The sequence below is a fragment of the Marmota flaviventris genome, chromosome 1 (assembly GCF_047511675.1).
Source record: "Marmota flaviventris isolate mMarFla1 chromosome 1, mMarFla1.hap1, whole genome shotgun sequence".
Lineage (NCBI taxonomy): Eukaryota > Metazoa > Chordata > Mammalia > Rodentia > Sciuridae > Marmota > Marmota flaviventris.
In genome coordinates this window covers 32,430,538-32,456,356 of record NC_092498.1, presented here as the reverse complement: position 1 = coordinate 32,456,356, position 25,819 = coordinate 32,430,538, and the positions used below count along the sequence as shown (strand labels likewise).

Below are 25,819 nucleotides of genomic sequence, written 5' to 3'. Positions count from 1 at the left end.
TTATGAATTGAGTCGTTCCCTTTGTCCATTATTCCTAAGACAAATACAGATGTGTGATCATATATTGATGTTAATAAAACTGAATTCTCTTTAAGAGTTTGACACATTAAAAGGCAAAAGATGATATATGGCTGGGGTTGTGGCTCAGTAGTAGAGTGCTTGCCTAGCATGTGTGAGGCCCTGGGTTTGATTCTCAGCACCACATACAAATAAATGAATAATAATAATTTTTAAAAAGCTCATATGTAAGCTTTACTTATACTTTGAGTCTTGTGAGCTAGAAGATGACCTCATTAACTCACTAGAACACAGAACTCAGTTTCATAAATTATTGGATATACTTCTTCAAACCTTTTTTCAACAACTAAATTATAAAATAACTATGTGATTAGGAGGCTTGTCCGCCAGTGGATTTATCTGTTATTTCCTCCTTATTGTTTGCTGAATGGAATAATAGAGCAGAGACAAGGGAGCATACAACCAGTTCTTAAGGCATTAAGTTGAAAAGGTCATAGCTTCCACAGCATGGCAACAGCCTTATAGAAATGCCCACATCATGATAGGTGAAATAGCAAAGCCCAGCAAAGATTAAAGAGGAAGGTGCCAAAAAAAAAAGGATTGCCTTGTCACTTTCTGAGATGCATCCCCATGAACATAGTAACAATTTTTCCATGTCCCCAGTGACTATGGAGAGTGAGGTCTGCAGCCAGGGAGTGGTCTATTGCAAAGCAAGGATTCAAATATGCAGCTGAAGACAAGCCCAAAAGCAAAGCACTGACAGTCCTCTTGCTAGTTGAATGGAGAGATGTAGCCTTGGAACCAGAAAGTTGGTTTGGTGACAGGTGAATGTGCTTTGTCCCACTCCATCCTGGAGTAGGTCAATCCTAGAGAAATGCTAAGACATAAGCAAGTCTGAATATCAGGGTTCAGGGGAACAGAGCCTCCTTGAGCACTGTTGAGCGTTTTCCAATATTAATTACAATAACTCAATGCTATTGGGGCTGGGGCTGTAGCTCAGTGGCAGAACACTTGCCTAGCATGTATGAGGTACTGGGTTCGATCCTCAGCACCACATTAAAATGAACAAATAAAATAAAGGCATTCTGTCCATCTACAACTACAAAAAACTAAAACAAAAAACAAAAAGAACAAAAAAGCCCTCAATGCTATTTTGTATAGATACCAGATGATTTGATTATATTTAATTCTGTTTTACTATATTCAAAATCTTAATACTACATTGTTTTTACAATGTCTTTGCCTGTGAATTTATTTCAATTCATTTTTATGTAAATGGACCATATCTTCAAATAGATTATTTTAATCAACTCTGTATAGATAAAATTTACATACAACAAAATACATATTAAGTTACAGTTTAATGTGTTTTGACAAATGTATACCACTGGGTACCACTGTAATCAAGATTCAAAATGTTTAAGTTATTTTACCTATTTTTATTCTTTTCACAATTTCTATTATAGTTGTGTTTCAGTTATTTTAAAAGGATTCCCTAGTCTCTTGAAATCAAACTCTGAATCCCCAGAGTATTCATTGATCTCTTTTCTATCCCTATAGATTAATTCTGTCTGTCTCAGAATTTGGCAAAATTAAAACAATACAGTTTCTTTTATGTCTGGCTTCTTGGGCTTAATCTAATATTTTTACAATTCATCCATGTTGTTTGTTATATTGGTATTATTATTGTTATTTTAATGGCCAAATAGTATTCCTATACAGGAATTTGTGTGTGTGTGTGTGTGTGTGTGTGTGTGTGTGTGTGTGTGTGTTAGTTACTGGGAATTGAACTCAAGGCCTTAAGCATATGAGGCAAGCACCCTTCCACTAAGCTACATTCCCAGCTCCTATGTAGGAATATATCACAATTTACTAATTTGTCTATTAATAGATGTTTGTGATGTTTTCAAATTTTATTTATTTTATTTTATTTTTTTGAGAGAGAGAGAATTTTAATATTTATTTTTAGTTTTTGGCGGACACAACATCTTTTTTTGTATGTAGTGCTGAGGATTGAACCCGGGCCGCACGCATGCCAGGCGAGCGCGCAACCGCTTGAGCCACATCCCCAGCCCCATGTTTTCAAATTTTAGCTAGTATGATAATTATTCATATTCTCATTGAAGTCTTATGTTTGTTAAGTATTTTACTGGACATGTATTTTAGTTAGCTTTTCCATTGCTATGACCAAAAGACCGGACAAGAACAATTTTAGAGGAGGAAAAGTACGTTGGCGCTCTATGGTTTCAGAGGTCTCAGTCCATAGATGACTGGTTTGATTGCTGTGGACCTGAATTAGGCAGAAGAGTGGAAGAGTATGGCAGAGGAAAGCAGCTTAGGACAGAACATCAGGAAGCAGAGAGAGACTTTCCTTATCACAAAAGTATGTCCCAATGACCCACTTACCTTACTACAGTTATCTCACCTTACCTTATTATAGTTATCACCCAATTAATCCCTATCAGGAGACTAATGCACTGATTAGGTTAAAACTATCCTAACCCAATCATTTCACCTTTAAACTTTCTTGCATTGTCTTACACATGAGTTTTGGAGGGATACCTCATACTAAACAAAGTCACATGGTTTGTGTTATTACAAACTGCCAAAACGTTTACAAAATGGTTTACTATTACATACTCTTACCAACAATATATGAGTGTTCCTATTGCTCCATATTCCTGTTAACATTTGATGATAGTAGTGTTTTCATTTGTAGCCATTTTTGTGGATATGAAGTAATAACAAATTATGGTTTCAATTTGCATTTCCATGAAGACATAGAATGTTATTGAACTTACTGTCATAAATTTAATATCGCTTCAGATATCTTCTTTGTGTGAAATATTTATTTAGATCTTTCTTTTACCTCATTTCTTTTTTTTTTTTTTCCTGCTGGGAATTAAACCCAAGGCTTTACAAATACTAGGTAAGCACTCTACTTCTCAGCTATATCCCCACCCATTGTTTATTTTTAAATTGAGTTTATTGTTCACTGTTTATGATTATAGATTGGGTTTATGTGTTTATTTATTAATAAAAGTTATATATTTGCTATCACAAATCTTTTATTTTACTTTTTAAATTTTCATTTTTTGATACTGAGGATTGAACCCAGGGGCACTTTACCACTGAGCTATACTCCCAGGCCTTTCTATTTTTATTTTGAGACAGAGTCTGGCTGTTGCTGAGATTGGCCTTAAACTTGCAATTCTCCTGCTTCAGGCTCCCGAGTCACTGGGATTTCAGGTGTATACCACTGTATCTGGTTTCTCTGGACTTATCTTTTTCAAAAAGGATCCTTGTATGGCTAACAGTCTTAGAGGAAAGAGATGATGTCTCCCTCTAGAGCACAGGGCAGGCATGCTGACTGTCCAGTGTAATAAAGATAACATCTTCTCCCAAAATGAAGGGAAACAATGCTTACTGTACAAGGTAAAAGATGTAAATTCCTTAAACTCCTGGTTCCTCTTTTCTTATGTAACTCAATGAATTTTGGGGCAACCATCTAGGCCCATCGGCTTCATTCCTGAGGGACTTGGGGGCAAAGGGAATTGATGTAAATAAGTCGATGGTGATCGTGTTGCTTCCTGTGCATCGAGAAATAAAGGTCAGATCTAGAAGGGTTAGATGACCATGTCCAAGGAACTGTATGTAGCAGGCTAATTTCTTAGTTTGCAAATTTTGTAAACTATAAGTTACTTCAAAGTTTTGACAAGCAAACATTTTGAATACTAAGTATATCTTGTCAATTTTTTTTATTTTTTAGTTCATGCTTTATTATGTTATTTTAAATAAAAATATACCAAAGTCACTAGGATTTTCTTCTAAAAGCTTATAATTTTGCCTTTATGTTTAGGACTACGATCTATTTTAATTTTTATATATGTAGTAAAGTATGGGCCAAGTTCTTGTTTTGTCTGTTTATTTATTTGTTTGTTTGTTTGTTTGTTGTAGATGGACACAATATCTTTATTTATTTATTTTTACGTGGTGCTGAGGACAGCGGAACCCACCAATGCCTCATGTGTATGAGGCAGGTACTCTACCACTGAGCTACAGCCCCAGCCCCCTTGTTTTTGTTTTTAATATTAAAATCAAATTGTTCTAAATCTAAATTGCCTTTCAATAATTGCTTTAGTTATATTTCACAAGTTTTGTTATGATATATTTTTTAATTTTTACATTTTCTTTCAATTCATATTGCATTCATATTTTCTGTTTATTGTAAAACTACTGTTTTCCTCACTGACTTATCTAGGCACCTTTGCCCTAATCAAAGGAACAGATGGGTGGGTTTAGTTTTGGATTCTATTAATTTCATTGGTCTATGTAACTACAAAAGCCGATGTACAGCAGCTTTCTGATGTATTGACATCAAATAGTTTCATTTCTCAAGCTTTGTAATTTAAAAACATATTTTGATTCTTTTATTACAATATTTTGCTTTTTTATATACATTTAAAAATCACTTTAGCAATGTCTACAAAAAGTCTAGTTATAGTTGTGATATAGATTCCCTTGAACCTATTAATCAAATGGTTAGCACATTTAGTCTTCCTATCCATTAACAAATACATATTTATTTATGTCCTCTTTGACTTTTTCCAGCAATGTTTAGTGCTTTTTAATTATATTTCTTTCAATTATTTTGCTAAACTTATTCTTAATATTTCATATTGTTAGATATTATTAAAATAATATTGATATAAATTTTATATTTCATTTGTTTATTACCATGTAGAGAAATATGATTGATATGTCTTGATTTGTTTCCCATAAGATTACTAATTTTACTTTTTTCTAATTTAACTTTAATAGATTTTTATAGATTACTTAGAATTTTCTACATAGATGTCGTTATATATAAGATTTACTAATTTATGTGACTTTTTATTTCTTTTTCTTGCCTTTTTGTATTGTTTAGTTTTCTTTGGGGGAAGATATATAATTAGACATTTCATTTATTTAATAAATGTAGGGATTTTTTTTTACTATTTGATCTCATGAGTTGTATTTGTAAATTTGTGTCATTCCAATAGAAAAGTCCTCATCCATTTGTGTTTTTCTATTTCTTCTTGAGTCTGTTTTATAATTGTCTCTTCTAGGAATATTGTTCACTTTATCTAGGTTATTAACATTACAGCCACACATTTTACAAGTAATATCTTATGTTTTTAATGACTATTGTATCATTAGCAATTTCTATCATATTTTTCCTGGTATTGGCAATTCAAGTCACCTTTTTCTTTTGTTATTGTTTAATCTAACTGTAGTCCAACTATATTAGTCTTTTCAGGAGCAGCATTTTTGTTTAATTAATTTCTTGTTTTCATTTTTATTTTATTATTTTTGATTATTATTATTATTATTTATATTAAGCTTCATTTTTTTTGTTTAATGTTTTTTCTTAAAGTACTGTGTATTAAATATACGCCCTCAAGCATGTTAGGCAATTACTCTACCTGAGCCAAATCCCCAGCTCCTTTTACAGCTTCTCAATGTGAAATCTTGAGTAATAGATTTTAGACTTTTTTTCTTTCTCTAGTGTGAGAATTTAGAGCTATAAATTGTCTTTCAAGTAATTGCTTTAGTTATATCTTACAAATTCTATTGCGTTGTATTTTGTAATTTATTCTTAAAAATATGTATTTTACTATTGCTGCGTGGAGTATTCTGTAAATGCCAATTAGATCAATTTGGTTTGTAATGTTATATATATCTCTTTGTACTTACTGATTTTTTTAACGTATTCTGTTAATTACTGAAAAGGCATGTTTTGGAATCTCTACTGCTGTGTATTTTTTAATTTTCCTTTCTAGTTCTGTCATTTTGCTTGTTTGTTTTTTTCATGTACTTAGATTTGCCATTTCTGAAAACTTTCATCTCTTTGTGAACATATAGGATCCATATGGTATCCTATTTCCTGTTTGAAAATTTTAACCTTTTTTTTAAAAGCAGGTCTTCTGATAATTAATTCTTTTAACTTTAATTTGCCTAAAAATACTTCTAATTAGTCTTAATTATTGGAAGATAGTTTTGATGGTATTTTTGATGGAATTTTTCTTTCAAGATTTTAAATATTTCATTTAACTGTTTTCTGACTAACTCACGATTAGGAGTCTGTGTTCATTTTATTCTATATGCTTGAGAGTAGAGAAACAAAAAGGGTAAGCCCTACTGCTCACTATCTGGTAAAAGTTTCTAGATACTTTGTTAGTTAGTATCTTTGTTAGTACAGAAAGGCTGAAGCCACACAGAGCCCAGTAGCTGAGTTGAGGAGACAGAGTTGAAGGTCAGCCCAGGAGAAGGGAGCTATAATTTTCAGAGTGCTGGGTAGGATGGGGCTGTTAAAAGATAAGAGTTCTGTAAATCTGCAGGTGGCTGTGTCATCTTTGAATAAAGGTTTGTACATTCATGTGAGGAAACCACTGAAGCAGAGAAAGACCCATTTAAAAACAAAAAAGGGGAACATAGCAACTCCTGAAGCTCACAGTGGTGGGACTACTTTACGTTCTAACCTCTTACAAGTAAACTTTCTTTCTAATGGATTGCATTGCCTCTTCAGGAGGGAAAAGTTGTCCTACTACTAAAGACTGTTCCCTACCCTTCCTAATAAAGCTTAAAAATTAAACCTCAAAAAGATGAAATTTGTTATAGGTAATTTAATTGCACCTCAAATCATCCCCTCAGATCTTTAAAGGAATATCTTAAAAACATGAAATAACAATGTCTAGCATTCAACCAAAATTTCCTGACATGTCAGGAAGCAAGAATATATATAATTCATCATCGAGGGGAAAACCACTTAGGGCCAACAGTTGTTGTTTAGATATTAGGTGTCCTCCAAAAAACTCATGTGTGCAACAACGAAAAAATGTTTACAGGTGAAATAATCAGATTATGAGAGCCTTCACTTAATCAGTGCATTAATCCCTTGATAGGGATTAACTGGGTAGTAAATGTGGCTGGAGGAGGTAGGTCCTGGGAGGTGCAGCTTTGGGGTATATGTTTTGTACTTATTGAACAGTGCTCTCTGTCTCCTTCTGATTCCTGGTGTCCTGTCCTGAGATGCTTTCCTCCAGCACACTCTTTGCCACAATGTTCTGCCTCACCTTGGGTCCAGAGTGAAGGAGTCAGCCAACTATGAACTGAGACCTCTGAAACTATAAGCCCCCAAATAAAACTTTTCCTCCTCTAATTGTTCTTATCTGTTGATCACAGTAGGAGAAAAACTGACTAAAACAGCAACTGACCAAGAAATGACAGCGATAATAGAGTTAATGGACAAGGGTATTATACAGCTATTATAAATCCACTATATATGTTCCAAAAAGTAGCTGAAATAATGAGAAAAAGGAAATTTTTTATGGTTAAAAAATAATACCTGAGTGAACCTCTAGAAATGCAAATATCTGAGATGAGATGTAAAGTGATTGGAATTATAGTTAATTAGATACTCCAATAGAATAGATTACTGAATTTGAAAACAGCAGTAGAAATATGAAACAGATGAAAAAGACTAGAAAACAAATGAAGGGATCTGCCATAGAGCAGCAAACAGCCTAGCATGGTACAGAGTCCTGGGAAGAGAGCAGACAACTGGCCAGCACTATAAGAAACATTAACTGGAGTCACTTGGCTAGAATAAAAAGGATTTTAGATTGAAATATGGATTTCTACAAAGGAACAAACACCTGAAATAGTACATATGTATGTAAATATAAGCAATCTATTTTTTGTGTCAGAATATTTACCACATTCTTTATCCTTGAACACTAGAATATGTCTGTTTTGATGCTCACCTAAAATTTTTCTGCTAAATAATAATTTTTTTAACTCCCAAATTTCAAGTCTTTTGGGAATGTTTTCTTCTATTTTTTTCTTAATTTTTTTTTAAATTAGAGAAATATCTATTACATATTTGGAATCTCTGTTATCTGACTTTCATATCTAGCATCATCTCCCTTTGTATGTTTATTCTTTTCCTTTTCATTTTGTGAAACTTATATGTGATCTCAGATCTTATCCTTGTATTTCAGAAAAATTTTATTCAAATTTAAGTTTTTTGTTCCTATAAAAAACCGTAAAACTGATTTATTTTGTGCATGTGAGAACGCTTGTCTAAGTTTTAGATTTAGCATCTTCTCAATTTTGTCTCTATATTCTCTTCCATTTTATTTTGTAAGTTTTTTTCAAATCTTTATAAAATTTATTCTCTTAATAATAAATTATAATTATTTAATACTAAGATAACATGTATTTTTCTTTACTTCATCCTCCCTAGTATTATCCTCTATGAATATGGAGCCTCAGCTATTTGTCTACATACTTTGAGATTTAGAACCTAGCTAGATTGATATTGGAATAAGATTTTCATTATGTGTAGACTTTGAGCAGAAAGTTGGGAAAGCAATTTATATAAATCGCCTATTAGCTCAAATTTAGTCTTTCAATGATTCTTTCTTTTCCTTCTACTCTTTTTTATTTTTAGATACTAGAAATTGAACTCAGGGGTGCCATACCACGGAACTACATCTCAGCCCTTTTTAAATTTTGTCTTGAAATAGGGTCTCACTAAGTTGCTTAGATCAGCCTTAATTTGCCATCCTCCTTAGCTAGAATTACAGGTGAGCACTACCAGACTTCATCTAGTTTTTAATTTGATTAATATTTGTTGAGACTATCGTATTGTATTCATTGATGTTAGAGATTTGGAAAAAAAGTAAAAAAAAAAAAATGTCTCCCCTTGTGGAATTTATTGGTATGCTTATAATAATGCTTACATCTTTTGGAGTAATATGAATCTATGTCAATGTAAATTCAATTCTATTTTCTTTCTTCAAATCCAAATGTGTATAGCTCAATTAAAGTCCCACTCTTTCCCTTCTTGTCAAACTCAAGTAAAATCTAATTTACTTGCTTTTCTGTCCAATGGCTCTCTCCCTTCTTCTCAGATATTACCATTTTATTATTCATAGCCATGTGCAGATTTTATTTTAAATAATCTCACTTTAACTCATCAATGTGCTATCATAGTATTTTAATTCTTATTTTATGGGCATTTTGAATATATTTGTTTCCCATAATAGAATAACTTCTTTGGATCTGTCAAAGATAAAGCTGGACATTAGTTTATTTGGTATAAGTACTCAATGGAATATTACTCAGCTTTAAAGAAGAGTGAAATTATGGCATTTGCCAGTAAATGGTTGGAGTTGGAGAATATTATGCTAAGTGAAATCAGCCAATCCCACAAAACCAAAGGCCAAATGTTTTCTCTAATATTTAGATGCTAATTCATAATCAGGTGGGGGCAGGAGGAGGGCACAAGGGAAGAATAGCATTACCTTAGATTAGGTAGAGGGAATTGATGGGAAGGAAGGGGAGGGGATGTGGAGACAGGAAAGATAGTAGAATGAAACAGACATTATTATTATATGTATATATGTATGTGACTTCATGACCAATATGTACACTCGGAAAAATGAGAAATTATATTCCATCTATGTATGATATATCAAAATGCATAAATGCATTTTACTGCCATGTCTAACTAATTAAAACAAATACAAAAAAATTTTAAAAAGAAAATAGATTTTATTCAGTAACAGATTTTATTAGTAGTAGGAAAAAGAGATGTTCTCCCTTCCAATTTGTACAAAAGGTATTTTAAAAGGAAAATGGGGGAGTAGGAAGAAGGAGCAAGAAAGGGCTTAAATAGGACGAGGAAAGTGAAAAGTTACTAAAAGTGGGTATGAGGCTTGGTCAGTGCAAGAGTGATTAGGCCTTCTGTGTCTGGGCCAGCAGGCAATTATTGAAGTTAGGATTCAATCCTTTCCCAGAGCCTTGGAGACAGAGAATGTGTCTTTCCTGAGGAAGACATTTCAAAGGGAAGGCTTCCTGTTCCAGGAGATACAAACATATATATCTCAAAGGGACAGACAGAAGGATTTACAGTTGTAAACCTTTTAGTAAATTCTTTTAAGAAAGGGTGGGTCAGGGGCCTATTGTCAAGTACTGGCTACAGAAAGCAGTAAATTCTTTTGACGGCCTTGAGCTTTTTCAGAAAAGAACCCAGAGATGGACAGAGATAACCCAAGGGACCTATGCTAGGGCTGGTCAAATCTTTTGGTGCAGGGGTGTGAGTGAAGTTGGTATGTGCAGAGTTCTCAGATCCTACTTTGTATTTCTTACACAGGATTCCTGGCACATAGTAAGTTCTCCATGTATTTAATCTAACTTATTTAAATACTAATGTCCTTTAAAAGCCAAATCTCAATTCCCATTTTGCTTTGGTATTAATTGACCTATTCATTACTGCATATTCTCATGCTCCAATGACAGGGCCATCTCTTACCATTATGCTGTTTATACACTGCACTAATGTGTCTGGTGAAGGGATAAGAGAATAAAGTCCAAGATTTTCATTTGCTATAGGCCCCAACACCAGTGCTTCACATCCTCTGAATTGCACAAATACACCATGTGAGCAGAGTCTGTCCTGCCTGTTACAATGCTTCTCATAAACTAAAAAAATAGGGTTTGCAAAGAAATACGAGATAGACATGTTCTAATTTTTTTGCTCTGGACAGTTGAAATAAAGGCAGTTTCCACCCAGATTTTCCAATAATCATTTTTTTTTTTTGCAGAAAAAGGAGTTCGGTTTGCTAAGGTTCAGGTAGAGAGTGTGATAGTCCTTTATAAAGGTCTGTTTGATTTGGACTCTACTGAATGTCATCAAGGTCATGGGTATGTAACAAGGGACTCTCAAATATAATCACTGCCTTGGGAACCAGGGTCATAACCAAGAGAAACAGATTCATCTTGAGGGAATTGACTGTCTTTTTTGTTTATATTTGGATTAGGGTAGATTTATCTTTTTATTATCATTCCTATACAGGTTTATATTCAAGTAGGGTCATGATTTTTTCTTGACTAATACCAATTTTCTTTTTATAAATTCATGGCCTTTGGGTTTTGTTTTGATTTTGACAGGCTCTACCTGTTTTTCAACTCAATAGTTTGCAAGTGTTTTGTTCTTTCATGTACTGACCATTAACCTCCCTGTCAAAAGAAATTACAGCAAAGTAAACACCTATTTTGATTTTTTTTCAGTGCTACAACTTCACATTTTATATTCTATAAGAAATCTTTATTTTTATTTTTCTGACACTGAGGATCAAACCCATGTATAAGAAATCATTTAAAGGCAACAGTGACGATGACAAGTAATTCACCTGTTTGGATTAAGAAAATTAGTTTTCAAATTTTTCTTGGTAGCATATGATATTTAATATAATAATATATTCTTCTTTTAGAAAAAGTACCTAGAAAAAAGCTATAACAGCCAGGGTATGTATTAGTATCCTGTACTAACCTTAACTTTACTAATATCTACCTTTCTGGTTTTGTGTAATCGACAGAACTGGCTTCCTTCTAGTTTTTGTTTCAAACAAAAATAGATTCAAATGTCTTCCATTAAGCATTAAAGAAGTAAATTGTTGCCCACTTGTAAGAAGCAAAGATTCTTATTTGTCTGTTTTAAGACTCATCAGAGCTCATTCTTCAGTTACCATGGAAACCAACTTCAGCTACATTTGAGAGGGTCTTGGAACAAAACCGAAATGTCTACACTAAGAGGAAAGACATGCTTTCTTTAATTTACTTTTTTTTTTTTTTTGGTCTTAGCTAAAGTGCCAAATTATTCAGACAGAGCACATTTAGTTGGATATTAATGATCCTGAAGATAATACTTAAGGAATTTTGTTTTCAGGGAAAGGAGACTTAAAAGGTTGATTCATATTGATTTTTAACTTATATGTTTTAAGATAAATAAGTGACATTTTAAAAAGTTTTATAATCTTCAGTATTTACTATAGTCACATTTTTGTCAACATGACAAAAATAATAAAATCCAAGTTTAAGAGATATATATGATTGTCTCAATTGGTGTAGTTACAGGTATTGTTGCAATAAATTGAACATTTCTCCAATAATGGGATTTTATAGTTGTATTATAAAGGAAGCATTTTCTTAGTCATTTAGTTCTTTTTAGCAAGTATAAAACTAATATATGATTATGTTTTACTTTTTAAAATTTTAGATGCTTGTTTTAATTTTAATAAACAATTATATTTTTATTTGAAATTTATCTTTCATGCTTGAAAAAATTTTGAGGAGTAAATGAATTTATGAAATAAAAGAGGACTAAAGACTTTTTTTAGAGTTAGCCTAGCCCTTGAATTTCCATTTGAGGAAAACATTCCCAGGTGATTTCCTAACTTAATACATGCAATATGACCACTACTCAAATCCGAAATTCTTAAACCTCAGTCCAGCATTGTTGGGCCTTTCCGCATGACTTTTTTTTTATATAGTATTCCTATTTCTTATTATTTATATTTGAATACTGTCTAAATGGTAGTGCTATTTTATGTCTATTAAATTGACTGAAAAATCCAAAACTCTGTGTGTTGGCCTTTTGGTCAGAAGTACAATTTACCTTAGTTATAAACACAGTATATCAGTAAAAGAAACCTGCCCCCGCTACCAAGTTTTCTAAATCTGTGTGTATTAAAAAACTCCAGAGGGGGCACTAATATTTTGAACAGAAAACCATGTGGGATATAGTCAGGAATAGATTATATAGTGTTGGTTATTAAATACATAAATATGAATGGACATGGAAACACACATTCGCTTTTTTAAAAGCACATGGACCTACCTCACAAGTGGTGGTAGCCTATGTTTTTTCATGCTAATGTTTTCTCTTGGCATGGATAATTGAGAATTTATATATATGCACATATCCTATTCCTATGGAAATGAAAATACTGTTCCATCCTGAAAACATTAAACAAGGTTTTGATTAACACGGATCAGAAATAACATTGGAAAAAGCACTAGATGTAGAATTTTAAGTCTTGCATTCAAATTTTAATGACCACTTACTGGCTCTTGAAGGGGATTTATAAATTACAGAAATAAAAAAAAATTATAGACTTTAAGTAAAAAATTCTGACAAATGAATACGAGAAGAGAAGCAAGGGTTTTTTACTGGGACAGGATTTATACTTCCACACCCGTTTATTTGTAAAATGCTGGCTGCTAAATAAAGGGCCTTCTCCTCATTGATAATGGTTACACCAATCTGGATACTTTTGCTGACATTTCTTTATTTTTTCCAAGAAGCTACATTTAGAGAAGTTTCAAAGATGACTGTCATTTGTGGCACCTTATTCTTAAACTGACTGAATAGCCAAATTACTTGCTTAACACCACTTGTCCGTATGGATTACTTAATGAAGTTTAATGTAGTAGTTATTCCGTCTTTGTTTTATTTACTTCAATTATTTATATAATGTCCTTATAGCCTGAAGTTATCATATCACAAAAGGTATTATATTAAAAATTTATTACTTGATAAATAATTATGTCCTATTATTCCCCTCCATATGACATACAATCCAGAGAATGAAATTTATTCATTCCTCTAAGGATGAAGTTTGATGGCAGATGAACAAATACTGATTTTTATTAGTAAAATAGTTTTCATCTAAAATGTAAACATATAAAAAAAAACATTTTCTCCAACTGAAAACTGCTTAAATGCTTTGAAAGGTTATGAGGCATTCAACTTGTTCACCCATCAGAAAGTCAAACTGTTCAACTTTGCAAAAGATAAGATTTTTATGTTCTGTTACTACTGATAATTGCCCACAGATACTGTCTTGTGCTACTAATAATCATTAATAAATGAGGACAGTTGGGTAGCATTCTAAACCAATCAATTTAGCATAAATCTCTTTTAAGTGACCTGTTTTAAAGGGTTGACAATCACATGCTTAAGGTGTCACCTGAGGAAATGCAAGTAAAAAACCTTTGAGTCATTTTATTAAAGCATGACTCTTATACAAAGGTAGTATAAACATGTGTAAAAGATACATTTGATTATTAATAAGGGTGCCAGTAAAATGGTTAGGTGCCTCTAAGAACATATGAGATATACACACATTATATTATAGGTATACTTTGTATGTGCATGTGTAAATATGAATATACAAATATGTATACTTATATTCTCTATATACACACATACATATTCTATATATATGCATATATGTGTAGAGATAGCTCTCTATTTCTATAGAGAGAGATGGAGAAAGATATTGAGAGAGAGAGAGAGAGATTGAGATTGATTTATATTAAGTCAGCCAGGAAAGAAAAGTCTTGCTAAATAAATTTACTCACTAAGAGACAAAACTGATTAATATCCTACAGGGCAATAAAACTATAATCTTTTAGGTTATCTTTTCTGAGAGAAATCATTTGCACCTCTACTGGAAAAAAATCTATATCATTGACAGGTAATTCACAGAAACTGGCCCTTAATCAAAGATAACTAGTAAATCAAACAATAGTATATCCTCTCGAGAATTAGATAATCCTCAGGTAGTCCTGTTAGAAAATGTTCCAATATGATATTGAAATGCCATACAGGGATGGCTTTCTCCTACTTAGAATTTGATACAATTTTCTGTAGCAGTATTAATTTCTTTCCCCAGTATTTCAAGACTGCTTTCTGTAGTTCTAACATTACCATGATCTAATGAAATTCCCTATTTTGAATTCGACTGCTTAGCATCACAGAATATGTATACTTGCATGAGGAAATTTTTTTTCCCAGAAATTTTCCAGGATGTGCAGAATTTTAATGTCAGAGAAGGGCCTTGATCTTAATGCATGTTCCAACAGCAGGGAGACAGGAATTGACTGTATATGAATATAATGTACTAAAATATAAAAGCCCCCAAGTATCTTCCTATACATAGTGAGAAACCCTGAAAAAAGTGAACACTTTTATTATGAATGTTGTCCATAGCATTTATGAGTATTTTCAATTTATGTTGTACTTTGTTCATTTTTCATAACTTACTTTCTTTTTGCCCTGTTGCCATCAACTAGTCATTGCTGGATGAATTTGTCCATGCTATGCTTTGAGCCCTTCATTTCAGGGTCACTCTCGGTCCACAAGATTCACAACTGTGTTTGCATACTGCTCTGTATTTTGTTTATCGCACGAGGTACATTTTCCTTTTTAGAATAAAAGTACTATATGTGAGATCTGAAGTTTGAATGTGAGATTTATTTGAACCTATAAAGGGAAGAACTAATGTCCTTCTCTCAATAAAATTGAAAGCATAAGTCTATAATGTATTGTTTCTAAAAGGAATTTATATTAAAAATATTGCAATAAGAGGTTACAGAATAGCAAATTGAAGGGCATATGTGGAAGGTTTTGCCTGGGGGAGTGAAAGTAAATAACTTTAAATCATTTTATCAAAAGAATGCTGTTACCACTAAAAACCAAAGAAAGAATAATAAATGAGAATTTAATACACTTGACCTTTAGACTGTTAATAGTTGATACATATAATCCCAAATCACTGGAGCTTTTTATTCTTCTACATTTACTTTTTATATAAAAAAACTAACTTTAAAAACATAATCTTAGATTTATAGAAAAATTGATATGATAGTACAAAGTTTTTTATACCTCATACCTGGTTTCCCTGCTTGATGTCTCACATTATTTATCATAATTAATAATTAATGAACTAATATTGATATATTAGCTAAAGTCTGCACATTATTCCGTTTTCCTTAGTTTTAAGACAGTGTCTTATTTCTGTTAAAAGATTTAATCTGAGTGCAGGGGTGCATGCCTGTAATCCTAGCGAGCCCAGAAGTTTAGGCAGGAGAATCACGAGTTCAAAGCCAGCCTCAGCGAAAGCAAGGCACTAAGCAGCTCAGTGAGACCCTGCCTCTAAATAAAATACAAAATAGGGCTGGGGATGTGGCTCAGTTGTTGAGTGCCCCTAATCAATCTTAGGTACTGTCCCCACCAAAAAAAAAAAAAAAAAAAAAGATGTAATCTAGGATGCCACATTAAATTTAGTTGTCCCGTCTTCTTATACTCCTCTTGGCTTGATTTGTTTTGGATGAGCAGTTTTAAACACTGCCCAGGTGTTCCTGGTCAGATTTTTTTAAAAAAATAGAATACTTCTCAACTGGAATTTGGTATTTTCTTCATGGTTAGACTGGGATTATGAGTTTTGGAAGAAGAACACAGAGAACTGCCACTTTCATCACCTTACATAGGGGACTTGCTATTTATATGACTCATCATTGTTGATATTAACCTTGGTTACCTTGCTGAAGCAGTGTGTTTGCCAAGTTTTTCCACCGGCAGTTACATCTCCATCCCCCACCCCCATGAATTCCTTAGAAGCAAGTTACTAGGCACAGTCCACACAGAAGGAGAGAGGAGTTCTTATATCATTTCTTTGACAGCAGAGTATCTATATAAATTATTTAAACTTATGCATGGGAAATTTGTCTCTTCTGTGCCTTTTTCTTTTGGTATCAGAGACTGAACCTAAGGGTATTTAATCATTGAGCCACATTCTCAGCCCCTTACTGTACTTATTTAGATACAGGGTCTCACTGAGTTGCTTAGGGCCTCACTACATTGTTTAGGCTGACTTTGAACTCATGGTCCACCTGCCTCAGGCTCCCATGCTGCTAGAATTATAGGCATGTGCCACCACACTTGTCCTTCTACTCCATTTTTAAATTCAATATTTAGTCATGGAGTTCTGGAAGTATGGACTCATGAATATTTATTTTAATGTTGTGTTATAAACCAATACTATTTTTGTTTTGCTTTGTTTAGTTTTATTGCTCAAATTGTCACATCTTCAACCACTGAAAGATCTTTCAGTTTGCTCATGTCATTTTGACTTGCCCTCATTATGTGGGGGAGTTTTTGTTTTCATTTTAAGTACTTCTGTGCTTTTTGATACTACAAAATGGTCCATGTTCATCTTGTCTATTTCCTGTGCCAGCCCTAGAATCAGCCATTTCTCTCTGGTGATTTTATTGGAGAATGGTATCAGAAACCAAGACCTAGGGTCTAGGTTTCCTCCTTGCTGCTGAGTTGTTATTGCTTCTGGTCCTGTCAGCTGACCTTGCAAAAAAGCACATGTGTGTTTACCAACCACTGTGTACACACATATCTATGCATTTATATTAAGCTAAACAGGAGTTTACGTTGATGTCTCCAACTCAGATTTTAAAACATACTTTTGATTAAGAAAAGGAATTCTTTTCCATGTAAAGGAACTACTCATTTCAAATCCTCTTTCAGTTCCAATTTTGAGTTTGCTTAAAAATTTGTTACACTGGGCTGGGGATATAGCTCAGTTGGTAGAGTGCTTGCCTCGTATGCACAAGGCCCTGGGTTCAATTCCCAATATTACCACACACACACAAAATAAATAAATAAAAGTTACACCAGCTCTATTTGAACATTTATTGGGTAAATACAGTTTTGCTGATTTAAGTGGGAGATTATTCTAGATGTATAACTTTATTATTGGCAATACCCTAGATATAATAATCAACTTATCCGTTTTTGTTTGATCACCACAGTGAAAGAGAAATTCTAAAAAGACAGTTTGGGCTGAGGAGAAATTAATTATATCATTAAGGTGTTTATTTAATTTTTTTGATTAGTGACAAACATATGGGGAAATTATAGCAAACAAAGCAAAATAGATAATCACTGGGTCAATGGAACAATCAGAACTGTACAAAACTGTGTTGCATCTATAACATGAATTGAATTTCTGAAGATAACTAAGAAGTGATCAGTTTCAAGGGATTCAAGAAAATCAATATAAGATGAAAATAACACTAGACTTAGGTAAGAACTTAATTTAACTTAGAGCACCTGATTTTATAATGATAGGTTAACTATCTCTCCTTTTCTCAATTATGTTGAAAATGTCCATGATGATATTTTTTTAGATGACAGGGATGCTTGAGCTCAAGTATCTAATTTGCCCCCCCCCCCACTCTGTAAATCCTCTCCAATATGAACAAAGCCATGAAGAAAACTGTTGTTGAGCTCTGAGTTTCTAATCACAGACTTGTTTGCTGAATGACCCTGAGCTTGAAGGGTGCATGGGTTTGAGAGACAGAACAGATAGAATTTAGGAAGCGATCAGAGCAATTTTATTTTCTTAGAGAACTGACCAGAATCAGCAGGAAAAAAGCCTGCTGCATTTTGACTCAATTGTACCGTATTGATTCGACTTAATGGATTTGATTTTTTCAACAGGTCATAACACCCACAAACAGACCTGGGTCACAGAAATTGGTGTACACTGAGCTCCACTCTACTCACCTAATCTTAAAGGAAGAAGCCAAGTACTTCTTTCAGCTGACTAGCCACTTTTTTGGTGAAACTCCCTAGAGTTGCATTTATAAACTCTTATCTTTGCCCTTGGTTAGGGAGACAGTTCTCACAGAAACTGTTCCCTTCCTATGCATTTATATATGAATCAATCTTCAATTCTTTGGACTGTTTCAGAGTTATTCTTTGCTAGTTAGTGAGGAGGGCTTACCCTTCAGAACCTTATCCCTTTGTACTGGATCAGATTGTCTCTGCCTTGTTCACAGCAAATTCAGCTTATCCCACACACTAACTGCTCAGAATCTGAATACTTGGAAAGAATGATGTATGCATGCCATGGACAAGATAATTTCTAATAGATATGACAAAAGTAGGGCAATATTAAAGGTAGACACTGAACTGAATCATAATTCCTTCCCAAGTGAGGAATAAGATGGTTTTGGATTAAAGTAGAAGAAACTGAAGAATTCCACTTAGCCTCCAAACTGGAGTTTTGAAGAATATGAATGTGTCAGGTTGTGAGATAAGTGCTGGTGTTGGGTAGCGAATGCCATGTAGAATCTTAGTGGGAATGGACAAAATATCACGAGGCAACTGTTATTAAAAAGTATTTTGCAAACAGTATTAATAAAAACATCTAAGATAAGATACTTGTCTCTTTCAAATACAGCAGGTAGCCTTAGGGAAAACCAGTGACAGAATTCATAGCAATAACTCTGGGTATGCTTTTGACACAGCAAGGAAGCAGCAGGAAGGAATGAAAGTGGATTTAGTAAATGTTAAATTCAAGCAGTTAAAAAAAAAAGATTAAGTCCTACAACAATAAAAAAAAAAGAAATTAAAAGAAAATATTGAATTATAAGAAAAAAAGGGTAAATAAACCCAGAAGTTGTTTTTTTTTTTTTTGATACTGGCATACATGACAACATAAATGAATCTCACAGATAGGCTGAATTAAACAAGCTGAATAAAAAAGAGCATGTATGGCAGGACTACATCTAGGCTGTTTTCTATCAAGCAAATAGATGGTGAGAAAAAAAAATCAGAACATACTTGCCTGTATTTTTTGCATGTGAGTTTTGACAAGGGAAGGAGTCCAACACCCAAAATATGCCACCCTCGGGTGCTGATTATTTTCAATGGAAGGAATTTAGAGAATAGCAGTTGCGGGAAGAGGCTTAACTTTCGTGTCTCCTTCTCTGCTTAAAGTCCAGACCTGCTGAAAAAGAAGACCTCACCTTTGGTTCCTTTCCTGAGTTGCAACCTGAACACTAGACAGACTTTTGTCACACTGTTATAGTGCTGGGACCTTCCAAGAAAGGGAGGCACTGCAAGGACCTCCTCTTAAAACACAGATTCTTGTGATCAAGTCAGAAAGATTTTCAGATATAGTCGCTCAGAGTAACAAGAATGAGTTAATTGAAGGAATAGAAAAAGGGAAAGGGATGCTCTCAAGGGAGAGAGTGGGTTCTCTCAGAGAGGAGAGGGCAGTGTGCCTCTCCTGCACTCCAGTTTTATTGGGGATCCCAGATAAGTTTCCAGAGAGTCCCACCCAGGTCCACCTTTTGACTTTTTAAAAAATATTTTTATTAGTTGTTGATGGACCTTTACTTATTTATTTGCTTTTATGTGGTGCTAAGAATCAAACCCAGTGCCTCACACATGCCAGGCAAGCGCTGTACCACTTAGGCACAACCCCAGCCCTAACTCTTGACTTTTGACTGACAATAGGGTAACATCAGACTTTCAAGTCCCCACTGCCATGGCCTTGGCCTTGGCCCAGTCCTATGACTAGTTCTAACTAGATTCTCAACTATATATTCTTTCAGAATTTATGGTTAGGAGGAACTACCCTTACCACCCAGAGTTTCAGGATCTGGTCCTTCAGGGTGACTTGGGTTCCTCTTATTGACCTTAATTTGGGCATGCATTTCTTCTGCAGTGAAAAGGTTGCTAAGGACTGTGACATAGCCTGTCTACTGAGGCTAGGCAGGGCTGCAGGTAAATTGCTTCTTGCAAAAGAAAGCACATGGGGGTCAGCACAGTGGACCCATTTTATAGAATTATTCTCTTAACCTCATGTTCCCATCATCCTCATCTGTTTGTTTCTTAGTATACTGTTAGTGGTTTTCCATTTTGGTCCCAATTAATATCCCAAAGAGGATCATTTACCATCCAGTATCTGTACTGTTGAATCAATGAACTTTATCCCAGGCCACTTACTTTTCCCCAAGCCCATTGAATTCCCTAAACAATTTAAATTATCCCTTTAAAAATTATATATGTCCTTTATTCCTTCTCTCCTCTATAGAAAAGGTATATATACACCTGGATTGTGTTGGGCTAGTGGGTAAATACATTTTGTAATTGCCTCTCTACACATAATAAACTTAAGTATATTTTCTTCTATTTAATCTGTTCAATCCAGTGAACAGTCAGAGGGTGAAGGGCAGCCTTTCCTTTTGTTCCTACATCTGGGAAGGAGTATATGGGAACTTCTTAGGGTGATGAAAATTTTCTTTATTTTGTTAGGAGTGTTGATTGTAAGTATGTATTTGTCAAATTTCATCAAAGAAGACTTAAGTTTTAAGAAACTATTGTACATAAATTTTACTTAAAAACAAACCAACCCATAAACAAAGTTCTTGTTAACAAGCTTACCTTTTTTTTTTTTTTTTTTTGGTGGTACCAACTAACGAATTTGAAACTAATCTATGCCTTTCCCTGGACTGGATAAAATTAGTTAAAACAATATGGAGGGGATAGTGTTTTGGCTCAGTGGTAGAGCACTTGCTTAGTATGTGTGAGGCACTGGGTTTGATTCTCAGCAATGCATATAAATAAATGAATAAAATAAAGGCCCATCAACATCTAAAAATTTTTTTAAACAAAACAGTATGAATAATGGGATCCCATTTTCACTTCAGAACATATGCATAAAAATACTGAAAAGGTGAGAAGGCAAATGTTGCCTGTGGTATTGAATTGGACTTGGAACTCATTAAGTTAGACATAGAAATAAATATAAAAATAGTTTCTAAAGATTTTCCAGGTCCCTTTATCAAAGGAATTAGGGGCAAGGACATATATATAGCAATGAGCATATGTAACATACAGATCTTAGTATCTTAAGTACTATTTTTCACTAAAGGAAATCTGGTTTCCTTAGGAAAACGCAGATGTCAGTCCTGGGGGAGGAAAATTAGGAAATGAGCATGAATTACTTCATTCTATTCAGAAGTAAGCAAATGTTCAACAATCCTAGAGACAGATCAAAAGATAAAAAGAGAGCCTGAGCAGAGGCATGGAGCACAACCCTTGCCCCCCTCTGCTGAGCATATAGGAAGACAGGCAGTGGGAGGCATTGCTGGGCAAGTCTCCATAGGAGCACATCTCTAACAATTACTGGCCCAACGGAATCACCAACAGGAGCATCCCAAATGACATTTAATTAACAAAAACTCCACCATGGCAAATCAAGATAGAGACCACAAAAGAGAGAATCCCCCAAAATATGCAAGTAGCCTTAGAAAAATTCACAAAGAGGAGTATGATAAGCAACAGAGAAATTCTCTTCACAAATGTATCAAAGCAGGTCTGGACTCATCTTCTTTTTCTTCTCATATACCTGGGATAGAAATCATAGAGGAGATAACTTCTAGACACATTGATGGAGTCCAAGGGCGATCCTGTTAACACTTCCAAATGAAAGCATATAGTGTACAGAGAATCCTCAAACTCTACAGACACACTCTTACAGCAAGTAAAAGTGAAATGGCTGCTGAAAACCAAGTCTGTGATGGATGATACAGAAGAAGTCCTATTAGAACATTAATAAATATAATGAGGTCCTCCTCTTGTATCATAAAATGAAACCTAAAGATAGAAATAACAGGTACTTTCCTACAAACTACTGCAGTAAAATCTACTGACCGGTGAGAAGAGTGATAGGTAAATAGAAAAAGTATTCTTTTTCTTTTTTTTTCCCCCCACTTGTAATTTTATTTTCTAATAGAGAAAATTTCTTTACAAGTTAAGGTTGTTTGGATGTATACCTTTCAGGAAAAGGTTGCAATTTCATGAGGAATTTCCTGTAAATCACAATTCAATACATTGGTGAGGACATGTGAAAACAAATTTAGAAACAGGAAATAGTTAACAGAGCTAATGAAAAAGCAATATAATTTGAAACTTAAAGAAAAAGAACACAGCATCAAGGGACTCTTGCTGGCTAACTCCAGGATAAGTTAGAGATCAAAAGAAATAATGATAGAAATGGATTATAACTAATTTAATACAATAAGAATCCATGAATCCATATAGATATAAGTATATGGGAAAGAATTAGTGTGCTTCCTTACAGAATGCTAATACAGAAAGAGTATTGACTTGAAGGAGTGATTGACTTGAAAAGCATTTAACAATGTTAAAACAATTAAATGTTTCAAAGGATTTAGGATATATACATAGTCTCAAATTTTCAAATTACATGTTAATTACAAAAGGATAAACAATTACTCAGAAGTGGAGAAAGTCTGCAGATGTTACCAGAGTGATCAAAGCTAATCAGCATCACTGCTTTGGAAAAAACAACTAACTTTGTATTACTCCTTATATTTTGCACTGATAATGGCTCCACATCACTTTTGTGATAATAGCACCAACATGAATAACACAAACCTGATCATGAATAAAGATCAGACAAACTTGCATTGAGGCATATTCTATAAAATCACTGCCCTGCCCTCTTCACAATTTTAGGGTCAAGAAAAGTAAAGAAAGGCCAAGGAATTCTTTCAGATTCAAGAAGAATTAAAGTAATATATTAAAGCAATGCTATAAAAATGATTGTGATATAAATAGATTTTAATATAGAGTATGGATTCTATACCAGTGTGCCAATGTCTACCTTCCTAATTTTAACAACTATATTATGGTTAAGGAGGAAAATATCCTTTCCAGGAAATATACACCAAAGTGTTTAGAGAAAAATAGGTATGATATCTTCAATGTACTCATAGATGACTCATTAAAAATAGCAGAATGTAGAACAGTAGTAGAGATCCATATATACTTTATATATATATATATAAACATATACATATGAATGCAAAGTAACACAGCAAATGGAGCAAAATGTAAATAATGGTGAATTTGACTAATAGGCATATAGGAGTTTCTTATCGTACTCATTTGATTTTTAGATAAGATATTTTTTAAAAGTCATCAAATAAGTTTTTAAGTTTATAAAAAAAGAGATAATAGTCTCTACATAATTTAATGCAAACTAAAAGGAAATAAACAAATAAGTTTAAGAATGAGAAAGAAGATATATGCATACCCAGTGACTACTAAAAGGTGAAAATAATAACAGTACAACTCTACTTATAAATTTGAAAATAATTTTCTGGAAATTTTAGATGGAATTTAAAGTAGCAACAAAAATTATTTGCTGAATATTAATTGAATGAAAAATGCTCATGGTATATAGGTTTAAAAATAAAAAGCAGTTTATAAATACACTGACTCTAGTTTTAAAAAATAGATATAAAATCAGAATTGGAACATATATGTGAAACAATTTGATAACAGTGATTATTTCCATGTAGATAGATTAGGGCATTTTATCTTTGGGGTCTTTCTGCATTTTCCAAATCTTAGGCAAGATTGTGTGTTACTTTTTCAATAGCTACAAAAAAAAAAAAAAAAAAAAAAAAAAAAAAACCCTCTCAATAAATCTTACAAAATATCTAAGAAAACAAATTAGAAAAATATGTGCAATGCCTCTGGAAACTGAGGATTAGAATTCATCATATATCAGAATCTTGGAAGGATTTATACTAATTACAAGCAGATGTTAAGATTTAAACAACTCTAATCATAGCCAATGAACGCTTGACCTTTTGCCCTGGAACAGAGCAGTGGGGAATGCACACAGCCCTCTGACAGGAAGAGGGTCAACAACTGGCAAGCTGGCTGGACACTGCCTTCTCATTGCAGATGCTTTCTGAGGGAGAAAGTTCCTCTCCCGGCCCTATGGTAACCTATTCTTTGCACACTGGTCTGAAGACCTGGAATATTCTCTGGGTGGATACCTTACCTCCACAGTTTTGCTTTCTAGTTTAGAGGCCAGAAATCTCCAGCATCAGAAAAGCTGAGAATGACAGAGAAAGATAATCACAATTTCATTTGGTATATCACCTAGAGGGTTAAATCTATTATTAAAATATGTCTATATAACAGAATAAAATTACAAAGAGGGAACCCATTTTTTTTAAAGATGAGTACAAGAAATGTGGAGAAGGAAAAGGAGACAGCTACAACAAAGTCTGCTAAAGAGTAAATATAATTTAGGTGGAACATTAATTTTTTGGTTAAATTCTCCCATGAAAAGATAGACTAACATTTGTTTAAAAAATAAAAATCTATCTTTATACTAAGAACCAAGAGGTAAAATAAAGGGAGGAAGAAAGATATATTAGGAAAGTGGAAATTAAAACACACACACACACACACACATACACACATATTCTGTGATATTAATATTGATATACCAGAATTCAAAAGTATTCAACAAAGAATAATTATAGTGATTGGATAAAATTAAAATTGGTGTAACAACCACTAACATTTGTTTACCAAATAGCAAAGAATAGAGATTTTGGACAGATTACCAATGTAATTATACATGTATATGATATTCTATACCTATATAAAACACTATATATATCTAAAATTTCTTATTTTCTTACACACATAGGACCATTATGAAAATTGATCAGACACTGAGCAGATTTAAAAAAATCAAGAAACTAAATTTGGCAAGTATGCTTTTTCACTAAAATGTAAAAACTAAAATCAATAACAAAGAAAACAGGATAAACTTACTTGCTATATAGTGAAAACCACCCTTTAAGATGATCTCAAGAATAGGATTTTTAAGATGAAATGTAAAACCCCAAGAGAGTAATAGAAAAGATAACATACCAGATAAAAACCTGAAAGGATACAATTCAATCTCTATTTCATGCAGAGAATACCTCATGCAGAAGTCCTGATACTTCATTGAGAAAGAAATACTAAGTTGAATAAAATAAGTATTCAATTTGGCAAACTGGGGAAAGAAAAAATAAAACTAAAACAAGGAAATTAAAATATAAAAGGAGAAGAAAATTGTTAGAGGTAAAAATTGAAATTAGAGGGTACATTGGTTAGTTTTTATTATAGAACAAACCATTCCCAAACTGAAATTTGCTTACAAAAAACACATTTACATGGTGATATATTAGTCAGCTCTATGTTGTTGTGACCAAAATCCTTGAGAAGACCAACTTACAGGAGGAAAAGTTTATTTGGGGCTCATTTTTCAGAGGTTCAGTCCAAGGTCAGCTGACTCCATTGCTTCGAGCTGGAGGTGAGGCAGAACATCGTGGCAGAAGGGAGCAGAGGAAAGTAGCTTACTTCATGGCAGCTGGGGAGGAGAGAGAGAAAAAGTGAGGAGAGGGGAGGAAGGGGAGGGAAAGATGGAGAAGTGACAAG

The 25,819-nt window shown here is 33.5% G+C and overlaps 1 non-coding gene across 1 annotated transcript; it reads left to right on the top strand.

Annotated features, from left to right (window-relative positions):
• The first annotated feature begins 17,271 nt into the window (after positions 1–17,271).
• On the top strand, positions 17,272–17,344 carry Trnat-cgu (transfer RNA threonine (anticodon CGU)). The gene has a single exon. It is a non-coding gene; the product is annotated as a tRNA-Thr (tRNA).
• Positions 17,345–25,819: the final 8,475 nt, after the last annotated feature.